We start from the raw sequence: 12,204 nt of genomic DNA, 5'->3' as shown, positions 1-12,204 counted from the left end.
CAATGATACATCTATTCTTGGAAAAGCTAGAATTAAAGCCAGAATAAAAAGAAATGATCAATGCCATTTTTTCTGATTATTATTACTATCTTGGATAACTGTATAATGTTTTTCCCCTGAAATTAGAATAGAGGTATGAAAAAATTGAGTATTTTAGGATTAGTCAGGCACTATGTTACAATGGAAAGAATACCTGCTATGTAATCTGAGGACCTTAGTTCAGTTTCTAGCTATGACTTTTCCCACCAGTGTGGTGGAACAAGCAGAAAAGTCACACACTCCCTGGGCCTCAGTTTCTTTATCTGTAAAATAAAACAACTGGACTAGATACCCATGACAAGCATAGACTCAATTTTACATAAGCAACAGGAAGAGTTGACTAGACCTGGGAAGTTCTAATCAGACTTGATCAAGGAAAATACTGTTTATTATAAGAATGTTTAATATAAGAAAATAAGTTTATTAAAGAGCCCTTGTCTGTATTTTTATGCTATTAACGGAGTTTTATGGTAAGGAGCTATTGCATTAAATTATTTATGGACAAGGTAAAGTTTTACAAATTTAAGATAAAAGCATTCTGTTTTCCTCAGTACAACTGAATCAATTAATCTAGGACGTGTGTGCACGCGCATGCATGTGTGAGTGTGTGTGTGTGTGTGTGAGTGTGTGTGTGTGTGTGTGTGTGATGTTTGCGTTGGCATGTAATATATAAACAAATATTGGAAGAAGATTTTTTTCTGTGCAGTAATGTGAATTTTTACTAAATTGAAAAGTGCTGCATGATTTATGATGTGATAGACTGACTATCACGCCCTGCCCTGGGACTTGTTTTTTGTTTTTTTTCCCCCTTTGATTGATGTTGGCAAGCCGATTTTAAAAACCCAGACCACACAAAGGGAAGATCTTCGAGCATCTCTAAAGACCTAATGATGAGGTTCACTAGCAAAGTGCCTCAGTGTTGTGAATATCAATTCAAATCCCATAGACAGGCAGTGTTAGTGATGGAGATATCTGTGGAGTCAAGAAGACCTTGGTGCGAGCCTTGTATGGAAAATCTGGGCGATGTGATTAAGGTAAATCACTTAATCTCTTCACTTTCACTTCCTACCCCTCTGTAAATCTCTAAGACTAAGTCTCAGAGAGGGAAATGATCTGCATTGGGAGAGAGACTTTCCTCATCTGGAAGTACCAGATGCCAAATAAATTGCAGGTCCATTAACTCTCCTTATGCTGTATTAAGTACTCATGACCACAGCAATTCCATAGGTGTTAGAGGAGGGAATAAGCTTTTCTCTTGAGTAGAATTGGTAGCTAGAAGGCACAGTGGATCGTGTACTAGTTGAATCAAGAAGACCCAAGTTCAAATCCTTCCTCAGATGATTACTATCAGTGTGACTTTAGGAAAATCAGGGAAACTTATCTATAAAGCATTTTTGCTGTTTTGGTATTCTTTATTGGTATCATATCCCTGACTGCTATTATACATATGGAGCACCAAAATCAAGTAAAACATTTGAAAACATGAATGTTAAGGCACTATTGGTATTGGAACCAATACCAATTGGTATTGGCACAGTCTCTACTGTGGCCTATGGCACCATTTGGTAACACATTTATGGGATGCAGCAGAAGCCATACTAAGATATTCAAATGAAGTCATAGATTGTCAGAGCCAGAAGGATTCTTAGATATCATTTAATTCAAATGCCTAATTTAAAGATGAAGAAAATAACGTCAAATAGATGAAATGATACACAGCTAGTTTATAGAAGGACTGAGATTTGAATGCAGAGCCCCTGATTGCTAATGCTATTTTCAAATGCTGAGACTACTTGAAGTGGTATAGAATAAACAAAGGGATAGATTTATAGAGGCAACATGGAATTGTGATCAGAAAGCTAGCATTGGAAATAGGAAGCCCTGGATTTACGTCCCACCTCTGACAAATACTGATTGTGTAACTTTGGGGCATCTTAGTGCTCTCAGTGGTACCAAACTCAAATGGAAACAGATTGCTACAGGCACCATATTGACTGAGAAAATCTCAAATTAGCATTGTCTCTATTTTATTGTATTTTTATTTCTTTTATTAAGATTTTTCCAATTCCATTTTAGTCTATTTCACTCACTGGGGAGTTTTATGGGCCTCCAGTTTGATGCCTATGCTGTAAGCAGCTCTTTAAAACTATAAATTACATAGAAAGTGTTGGCCTGCATTAAAAAAAGGAAATTTGCTCAATCCAAATTTCCCCATACTAGTGAAAACAGCGAAACCACAGGTACTTTCCCTTTCTCTGTTAATAAATATTTTATACAACTATACAGCACTTACATATTTACACTTTTGTTTCCTTGTATATAAAACCTTAAGTAAAGTCCTACTCTTGGCCTCCTAGTGATATAGAGGTGATACTGGAATTTTATAGGCAGTGCCTAGAGGCTTTATGAAGCTTGAGAGGATTTGGTATGGGACTATTAAATGATTGCCTGTCAAATGAATCCAAGCCTCACTAAATGCTAGGAGATTAATATTTTCGGCTATAACAGTTGTTGAAGACATTCTACTAGGATTTTAGATGATAGGATCAAAGGTCTAGGGATAGAAGGGATCTTAGAGGTTATCTCATCCAATTCTCTCCCCTTAAGGATGAAGAAATTGAGGCCCAGGAAGGGATATCACTTGCCTCAAACTCTGTTAGACTGTGAGCTCCTTGAAGGCAGGGACTTTTCAAAACAAAAATATACAATTGTCCATCCTCAGCGCTTCTCACAGTGCCTGGCACATAGCTAGCTCATCTTGAATGCTTATTAGTGAATCGGTGAAATGCTATACATTAACAGATGAAATAGAGGAAGTAAATGGCAGATCCTAGATTTGAATTCAAGTCCTGTGGCTCCCTGCTCAGTATTCTTTGTAGAAGGATTATTATAACTATTTGGTAGAAGTGGCATATTGAAAATGAATCATTGCAATATTTTAAAACTGTGAATTTTATCATTATTTCTACCAATAATAATGCATTCATAGAGTGATTTAGTAAGTATAAAGTGGTTTACATGTATTATTTCAGTTGATCCTTATAACAAACATCTGAAATAGATGCAGATCAGGAAACTGAGGCTGAAATGTCACACAGCCAACATCTGAGGAAAGATTACAACTCATTTCATCCTCACTCAGTGACCAGAGTCCTATCTACTACTCAGCCTTGCTCAACTTTCTCAAAACCAAATACCCCTATTTCCATGACATAGGAAAGGAAGAAGGCTTCAAGTTCATTGCTGCCCCCTGCCCTTTCTTCTTTAAAAATTCAAGCCCCCCCCAGTCAAAGGTCTGCCTTGACACAAGCTAGGGAAGAGAGACCCAGCACTAGATGTAAAGTTTTATTTCTTCTGAGTTTTTCTCCTCTCATTTTGATGGGTTATTATCAATGTCACTGTTCATGTCACTGTTTCCAAAGCAGATTGTAGAAGTTTCCTGTCACTTTGTCCACACATAGGAAGTTTAGATAGAGAACCAATTCTGAGGCGCTATCCCACAGCATGATATTTGTCTAATCTTCCAAAGTAGTTATAGGTTATCTAGCACAAACAAACCAACTTTGGATGTGGTCTGACGTGAGCTATTTGAAAGGCAGTTTTAGTTTCCCCCCCCTCTTCCCAATGGACTTCCTAAATATGAATGCAGAGAAGAACAGCATCAGATTAAAAGAATCAAGTACTCAGACTGGAAATGTATTTGTCCACAGTAGACTGATAAGGTCAGAATTACATAGCTTCTCTTATTTATGACTATCAGTCTGTGGCCTCCAGGCACTTCCTAATGAAACTACTTGCAATTGGTAACCATTTTCAAGCTGTCAAAATGTGCCACTAAAAGAGGAATAAACTACAAGTATATTTAATGTACAGGCAAGACAGATGCGGTTCCAAATGTTATCAACATTTGCTATTTTTTTAAGGGGGGAAAGCTGAGAATATTAACTTATCTTTTAATGGTCTTCATTCAGTTTTAAGTAGAAACTAATTTCTGTTATTTCCTAAAAAGAGGGGCTTAAATTGTGTAGACTCATACACACTATATCTCTCAACCTGCAGAAGTCTGAAGGCTCCTACTGGGTCCAAAAAGTTCAGGATTCCTCACACCTTGTTATTTGCCTGTTTTCATGATATTTTCTAGGCAGTATTTTCTTAATACCTGGAGAAGAAGTTTCAAAAGCTTGCATGGTGAAAGCAAAGAAGCTAATCTAAATATGAGGGTAAATATTCTTTTGCTCAGTTTTCAGCTTTGCTATTGTTCACAGATGAATTTTGCATGAGGGTTCTTGCTCTAAATGTATAAACAAAGTAATGACCTCAAAGAAGTGTTTAAAAAGGGATTCAGTGACATTGACTCTTCTCTAAGTGATTCCACCAACAAAGTTAACATGTAAAAGCAATTTTTAGGTGAAATAATTTTATGCCACCAGAAACAGTATTTGCAATGAGGGCAAATGTTAAATTAACTCTATCAAATTAGTGCATGCCCATGAGATATTACCAAAATAATTGAAACAATATCAATGCAAATCCAAGGGGTATTGAGACCTATCCAAGATAGGATTAGGATAAAAATAGCCCTGGGGGCTTGGTATCTTGATCAGAAATAAACCTGATGCTATCCAGGAGAAATATGCAAGTCTCTGAAGGACATATATCCTAAGAGGAGGTAGCTAGTGAGATATTTCAACCATTTGAAAGGATTGCTATTTTTAGAACAATTCCTCAATGGAAGAATCCATGGTAAACTCTCACAGATTACTGGTCCATCAGTAGGGTAGTGGAAATATAACATTGCACTTAAACCATGTATACCAGAAAAGAAGGAATACAGAGTTTTTGTAGATAACAAAATTTGTTATCTCCCTTTCCATTCTTAAGAGTTGATAAAAAGTGGCCGAGTAAGTAGAGAATCAAGGAAAAGTAGAGCCACGGACCAGTGCTCAAAAATGGCATAGAATTATGTAACTATCAGTTGTAAGGGCAATCTTTTTTTTTTTTCAGTAGATTCAAGGAGGATAAAGAGTGAGAAAAGGACAATGATTCTCTTTAATCAAAATTTTAGTAAAGCATTCACGAATGCTTAAAGAACTAAAAGAGTTAATAAGTTTTAGGAAATGGAGGAAATGTCTTTTTTTCCCCAAAGATCATAGGATTTTAAAGTTGATAGGGTACTCAGAACTCAGATCATGCCCAAATTTAACCAGCTCAACTATACACTTTTATTTGCCCTTGAATTCTTTGTCTTATTGTCATATGGCCATTCATGTCCCACAAATTTGTAACCCTAAGTCATCCTCACTGTGACTTCTTTACACCTATGCTATAAAATGTTGCTGGAGGAAGTTGTGTTACCTTACCAACTGAGTCTCCTACAAATTTCTATTCTCTACTGGGCTCTCACTGCAGTACTTTTATTCCTCCCTTTTTGATCATCATCTTGGCAGCAGCTGCTGTTTCAAATGTTTTCTCTCTCTTATTCAAGACTCCAGTGTAATACCAACCTCCTCTCTCTCAGCATATGGGATGAACCTGTCTATGTTACTTACTAAATTGAGGATATTTATCACAAATTTCTTCATTGCCCCTATTCTCTATGTCAAAATTCCTCAAGATTAACTTGTCCTTTCTTGTTTTGCTCCATCCTAAAAGAAACAAGGCTCAGCCTCATAATTATGCTCTATCCCAGGGGTTCTTAAACGTTTTCCACTTGTAACTCCTTTTCACCCAAGAAATGTTTATGCAACCATGAGTATATAGGTATCTAAAGTAGGTATACATAATCTTTTACTGTTGTCAAAATTTTGGCAACCCCCAATTCAGTTACATGTCCCCATATGGGTTCATGACCCACAGTTTAAGAAGCTAGGCTCCATTCCATCTCCTGTCTTATTGGGAAGCTTGCCACACTGATTATCCTTCCTTCACTCACCCATCATGTCCTCAATGTCTACTTTCATGGTTCAATGGAAGGAAAAAAAAAATGACTCTGGAGTATAAAGACCTGGGTTCCAGCTCTAATATTCAATACCAGTGTCATCTTAAGAAAGTCATTTAACCTCCCCTAGTGTAAGTGGCCTCTTCTGTTAAATAGGGAGGTTGAACTATTGGTCTCCAACTAAATGATTCTAGTCCTCTCTCTCTAATCATATCATCTGTTCTTCCTATAAAGTTTTCCAGTTTTCCTCCTTATGGGGGAAAAAAAGTCCTTCACCTCATCTTTCTTAAGCTATCATTCTTTATCTCTCCTGCCCTCCACTGCCAACTATCTAGAGACATATATACTTTGCTTTTCTTCCTCACCACCCTCTTGCTTTGCCAACCATTATAATATCCCTTCTGACTCCTTCAAACTTCTTTCTGAATTTCAACTGTCAAATTTAATGATCTTTTTTCCAGTCCCCATCCTTGGATTCTCTCTGCAACCTTTGGCATCAATACCCATTCACTACTACTCCTTCCAGCTGTATATCTTTTCCTTCTCTGATTCCTTTGCTGGATTATGATCAATTTACTATCACCTAAATTATCCCTTATGATTCTGTCTTGAGCCCCTTTCTTTTCTTTACACTATATCCTTTGATAGTCTCTGCAACAGTCATGAGTTCAATTATCATCCCAAGCAGATGACTCAAAAATCTATATATTCACTCTTACAGCTGTACCTGTACACTGGAATCCTCTACCCATGTGTCATAACAATGTCAAATTCAAAATATCCCCCCAGAAATGTAGCTCATTAACTCCACCCCACTCCAGCGAAATCTACCTCTTCTCCAAATTTTTCTTTTTAAAATTTCTGCTGTGGATAGCCTCATTCTCTCAGGCACCAAAGACCACAATCCCTTTTATTTTCTCCAATCATATGTCTACACTGCCATTTTTTTACTCAACTTTCACCATGACTTGCTAAGTTCTTCCCTCAACTCGTAAAGTTACTCTCTTAGTTTAGATCCTCAATATTTCTGTGTTTTTAGAATTAAATGTTAATGACTTTTCTTTTCCCATCAATTTTGTTTCCTAATATATCCTTCTTCTTCTCCCAGAACCCCCTATTTTAATAAAAAGGGGAGAAAGCCAGACACACTAACCAACATGTTGAAAAATGTTGACACTGTATTTGTTACAAATATGACTCCCATTTCTAGCCTCAGAATTAGTTCATATAATCTTCATTTGCTGGATATAAGATTACAGCTCAGAGTTGTTTTGGTTTGCCTCACTTTTAGTATTAGAGAGTTGGAATATTTTTTATATGGTTGTTAGTAGTCTAATAATTTTGAGAAATGTTTATTCATTGGTCGTGATCTCTTATCTATTTGGAGAATGGCATTTGGTGTCATATATTTCTCATAGTTTTCTATATATCTTGGATATCAGAACCTTATCAGAGACAGTAGACATAAATATTTTTACAGTTGGCCACTCTCCTTATCTCAATTAGATTACTTTTGATCACTTAAATGCAACTTTTAAATATTATATAAATTTAAATTATATTTATCTCTAATTAACTACCATTGTTTAAGAATTCACCAATGCTATAACAAATCAAGTTTTATTTGTCTTCTAGTTTTATATGATCTTTAATATATAAATAACATCCATTTTGGATTTATTGTGATATATGGTATAAAATGTAGGTTAAAACCTAATTTTGGTACCCCACCATGAAATTCTTCTTCTTGTATGTAGTCTTTCCTATCTTTAATCAGTCCCCCATATACCTGGAAAGATTACCTTAATGTACAGGTCTGATTTTATCCCTTCCCTGGTCAAAAACCATAAATGGTTTCCTATTGTCTATCAAATGAAGCACCTCACATTCAAAGCGATCCAAGATTTATCATTATTCTGTATTACTCTATTTTAAGCATTCTATGTTCCAGCCAAACTATTTCCTGAATTTGCTAACTCACTGAATTCTTTGCCTTAAGTTTTACTGAGAAAGCTATGATGGACATCCCAACTTTCAAACCATCTCCTGACATGAATGAATTAGAAGTAATAGATCAAATACTAGCCAAGACTCCATACACACTAAAGTGAACTGATGAAAACCACATGTCATCCGCCTGATAATTTAGAAGGCACTCAGGGATGAAATTGGAAAAGTGTTTGCTAAAATATGTAACCTAATGTTAAAGCTGGCTACCATGACAAGGACTGGCAGATTACAAATGTGACTCCTAAACATAGGAAGGGGTCCAGAGGAGAGCACTGTAAATGTAAACTGATGAGTCCCACGTTTGTACTAGGGAAACTAATGGAGTTTTTTATAAAGGGTATAATCACTGAATGCTTAAACAAAAAAAATATTGGGGTATATTAAAGCAATGTGGTTTCCTCTAAAGTCATGCCTGATTCACTCCACAAACATTTATCAAGACTCTATGTGTCAGACAATGAAAATAAAAGGTCAATAATGTAATAGTCCCTTATCTCAAGGAACTTACCAAAGTAGATGACATGTACACATAAGTATATACAAAATAAATACAAGGTAATTTTGGGACAGGGGAGGAACGCCAAAAACATAGGAGGCAATATGTCAACTGAGCTTTGAAGGACAACAGAGGTTCTAAGACACAGTCCTAAAGAGGGAATACATTCCAGACATAAAAATAGACTACACAAAGATATAAAGATAGGCCCTGTGTATGAACAGCAACAAGACTAATATGGACAGGTCACAGTGTATGTGAAGGGGAGTAACAAATAATGAGGCTGAAAAGGTGGGGAAGAGGATTGAATAATCACAATTTGTTCCTACTCAAACTCCAGGGCACTCTATTACCTTTCAGATCAAAATCTAAACTTCTCTATTTGACAATGAAAGGCCTTCACCTGGTCATAACCTCCCTTTCTAGGTCTCTTAAACATTTCACCCATGCTGTAGTGCAACCAAACTGGCCTTGCTCATAGATATTGCTGCACCTTGTTTTTCTTTGTATTGACTGTCTTCCCGCCCCCCCCCCCCCCCCCGCCACCCCAGCTTCATCCCCATCCCTGGCCTAGAATCCACTGATTCCTTCTCTCCACCTCTTGGTATCCCAGGCTTCTCTTAATACTTGATTTAAATACAACTTTCTTTTTTTTTTTCTTTTTTTTCTTTTTCTTTTTCTTTTTTTTTTTTATGGGGCAATGGGGGTTAAGTGACTTGCCCAAGGTCACACAGCTAGTAAGTGTCAAGTGTCTGAGGCCGGATTTGAACTCAGGTACTCCTGAATCCAGGGCCGGTGCTTTATCCACTGCGCCACCTAGCTGCCCCCCTAAATACAACTTTCAACAGTCATTTTTTTTCTTTCTTTTTTTTTAGTGAGGTAATTGGGGTTAAGTGACTTGCGCAGGGTCACACAGCTAGTAAGTGTTAAGTGTCTGAGGCCGGATTTGAACTCAGGTACTCCTGACTCCAGGGCCAGTGGTCTATTCACTGCGCCATCTAGCTGCCCCCTCAACAATCATTTTTGATCCTTGACAGCTACTATTGCTTTTCTCCCCAAATTGCCTTGTATTTATTTCAATTGTCTGTACATAGCTGCATAGGCACATATTGCCTCATCCATTAGAATGTGAGCTCCTTGAGGCAGAGATTAATTTTCACTTTTGCCTTTGTATCCCATTGTTAATAGTATTAAACTTGGATGACTCCCAAGGCTCTGTCCTGGGCTCTCTCCTTTTTTTCTTCTTTGATCCTACTTGGTTTCAATTTGTATCATTATTGCAATGATTCCGTGGTCTGTAAATCTATCTCTTGTCTCTATAATGAACTATAATTCTGCATCACCAATAGTATTTTAACATCTCAAAAGGAATATTTAGTATTTTGCACAGTGCCTGGCACATAGTAGGAACTAAAATACTTTTCAACCAACTGATGGATGTCCCACCAGCATCTCAATTCAATGTGACCAGCACAAAATTTTGAAATGATTTCCATCCTCACCTCTACCTCTTAGAATCTGTAATATCCTTCCAAGGACAGCTTAGGGATAGCCTTCTATAAGGATCTCTCCAGATCCTCAGTACCCTCCTGATAACCATCTCTTGTCTCAAATTTATTTTATAACTGCATAGATTTGGTAATTACTTAGTTATGTACCTATCTTTATCTTCCCTGCCACCCAGGAAAATATGAGAACCATGAAGGAAATCATGTACTATTTCCCCTTTCTCTTTTGTCTTTCCATCTTCAGTACCAATCACAATGGCTTCCACTTACTAGGCTCTCAATAAATGTAGAATTTCTGTATTGAGTGTGATTTGTCACACTCAATTTTCATTTTCCTGCCCTGAGACGGTTGACTTAAGGCACTCACTATAGTAAGCATGTGAATAAATTTGGCTTAGTTTAGTTTCAGCTGCATTGTATCACTTTATGAACCCGGCATCTGTTCCAGCTGTTAAAAAATGCTTGGTTCATTTCTGTCTGCTAACACGAGAATAATAAAATTGAATATCCAAATAATACTGCTAGGAGTGAAGCAAGGATTTCCTACTGATTTTTTTATGTACTGATATCATTCTTTTTTGTTTACAGTAGAAAACTTAAAATATGGGCTGTGTTCACATTAAGAAACTGTCATAATATAAACTCAAATAGAAGCAGGGAATAGATTAATATTTGGGGCATTATTTGAAACTTCATCAAATCATAATGCTGTAAAAACCTGACATTTCTCATATCTCTGAGTACAGATCCTCAATCTCTTAACAAGCATCCATGCAGAATGCAACCAGTGTAAAACAGGCTGGATCAGTAGGGTTGCTAGAAAATTATGCCCATGCTTGCTGGTTTAGGGAAGGAGCAGGACTATATATATAGGCAAGATCCCTGCTTTGAAGACTTATAAAATATGTGTAAATAATTACCCACTTTATAAGTCTTATGAGGGGAAAATAAAGAACCCAAGTAGGGGCTACCTGCTAGAATGGAAATCACTTTGATCCTGAAAATGCAAGACTTAAGTTGACACTCAATGGCAGAGACCCACACAGTTGAATCCAGGTCTGAAAAACTTGATTTTTTTAATGTTTATTTCTCCAACCTGGTTCAAGGTTTTTAAAAATGCTAGAATTTAAGAGATGTTCTTATTGGATTTCTCTATTTTACAGATGAGAAAAGTGAGACCCAGATAGGTTGAGTGATTTGCTTATGTTCATGTAGCTGGTAAGTCAGAAGTAAGCACTGGAACTCAAAGCTTCTTTCTACCACCTATCCAGGAAAGCACTGTTCTCTGGCAATGAAGTTGGCTTCCCCCTTTCACCCTTTTTCATGCTTGTGATTTCTGCCTCCTTCCTTGTGTAATTGGCCTTTTGGCCTGCTTTCCCTTGCCTCACATGCTTCAATCCTCCCAGTTCTTTTAGACAGTCCTTGTTTCTTCCCTGCACCTTGAATGTTGCTGATACCACGAAAGCCTTCTTCCCTAATTCAATATTCCATCTCCCCCCACCATGACTTTGCACAAATTTTCCTCCATCCCTAGCTAGAATCAACTTCCTACTCCTCTCCAACATTCAGAATCCCTAGCTTCTTTTCAGAATCAGCCTATGTGCCACCTAATATAAGAATTCCTGATTTGCTCTGGTTTAGTGATCTTTCTTCCTCCTCAAAGTAACTCCACTTACTTATTTGTTTATTTGCTGGTAACATCCAGAAGAATGTTTTTCACTTCTCTCTTTGTGTCCCTCCTGGCTAGCACAGTGTCTTGTACAGAAGACGCAAATGTTTGTTGAAATGATTTAAATGGAACTCAATATGTTGTCACCTCAAATGTACTAACTTTTCAAGAATTTCAGCATCCCCTTTCTGACCATGTTCCATTGATTTTTCATCTCTCCCTGTCTTCTTTCATAAGACCCCATTCTTTCTCCACAACATGATCTCCAAACCCTTGACTCCTCAATTTTTCCCCAAGCCAGCTTCTCCATTCTAGCCAATCTCCCTTCTTTTCCCTATCTTGTCCCTATAGTGAATTGATTCAACTCTATGGTGTCCTCTCTTGAAACCCAAGCCCTATTATATTGACAATTATGCACAGCCAAACCTCAGCCTTGGATCACTCCCACCATTTGCCACCTTTGCTCCTATACATGTGATGCTGAACAAAGATGAAAGAAATCTTGCAATGGTTCTGAGTGAATGCACTATAAATTTACGTTACA

General features: G+C 37.2%; 1 long non-coding RNA gene across 1 annotated transcript in view; it reads right to left on the bottom strand.

Moving 5' to 3' along the window:
- LOC122730770 overlaps nucleotides 1–12,204 on the bottom strand; it is a 698,032-nt gene that overhangs the window by 108,590 nt on the left and 577,238 nt on the right. The window lies entirely within an intron of this gene.

The sequence above is a fragment of the Dromiciops gliroides genome, chromosome 6 (genome assembly GCF_019393635.1).
Source record: "Dromiciops gliroides isolate mDroGli1 chromosome 6, mDroGli1.pri, whole genome shotgun sequence".
In the NCBI taxonomy this organism is placed as follows: Eukaryota; Metazoa; Chordata; class Mammalia; order Microbiotheria; family Microbiotheriidae; genus Dromiciops; species Dromiciops gliroides.
This window is presented reverse-complemented; position numbering and strand designations above follow the sequence as displayed.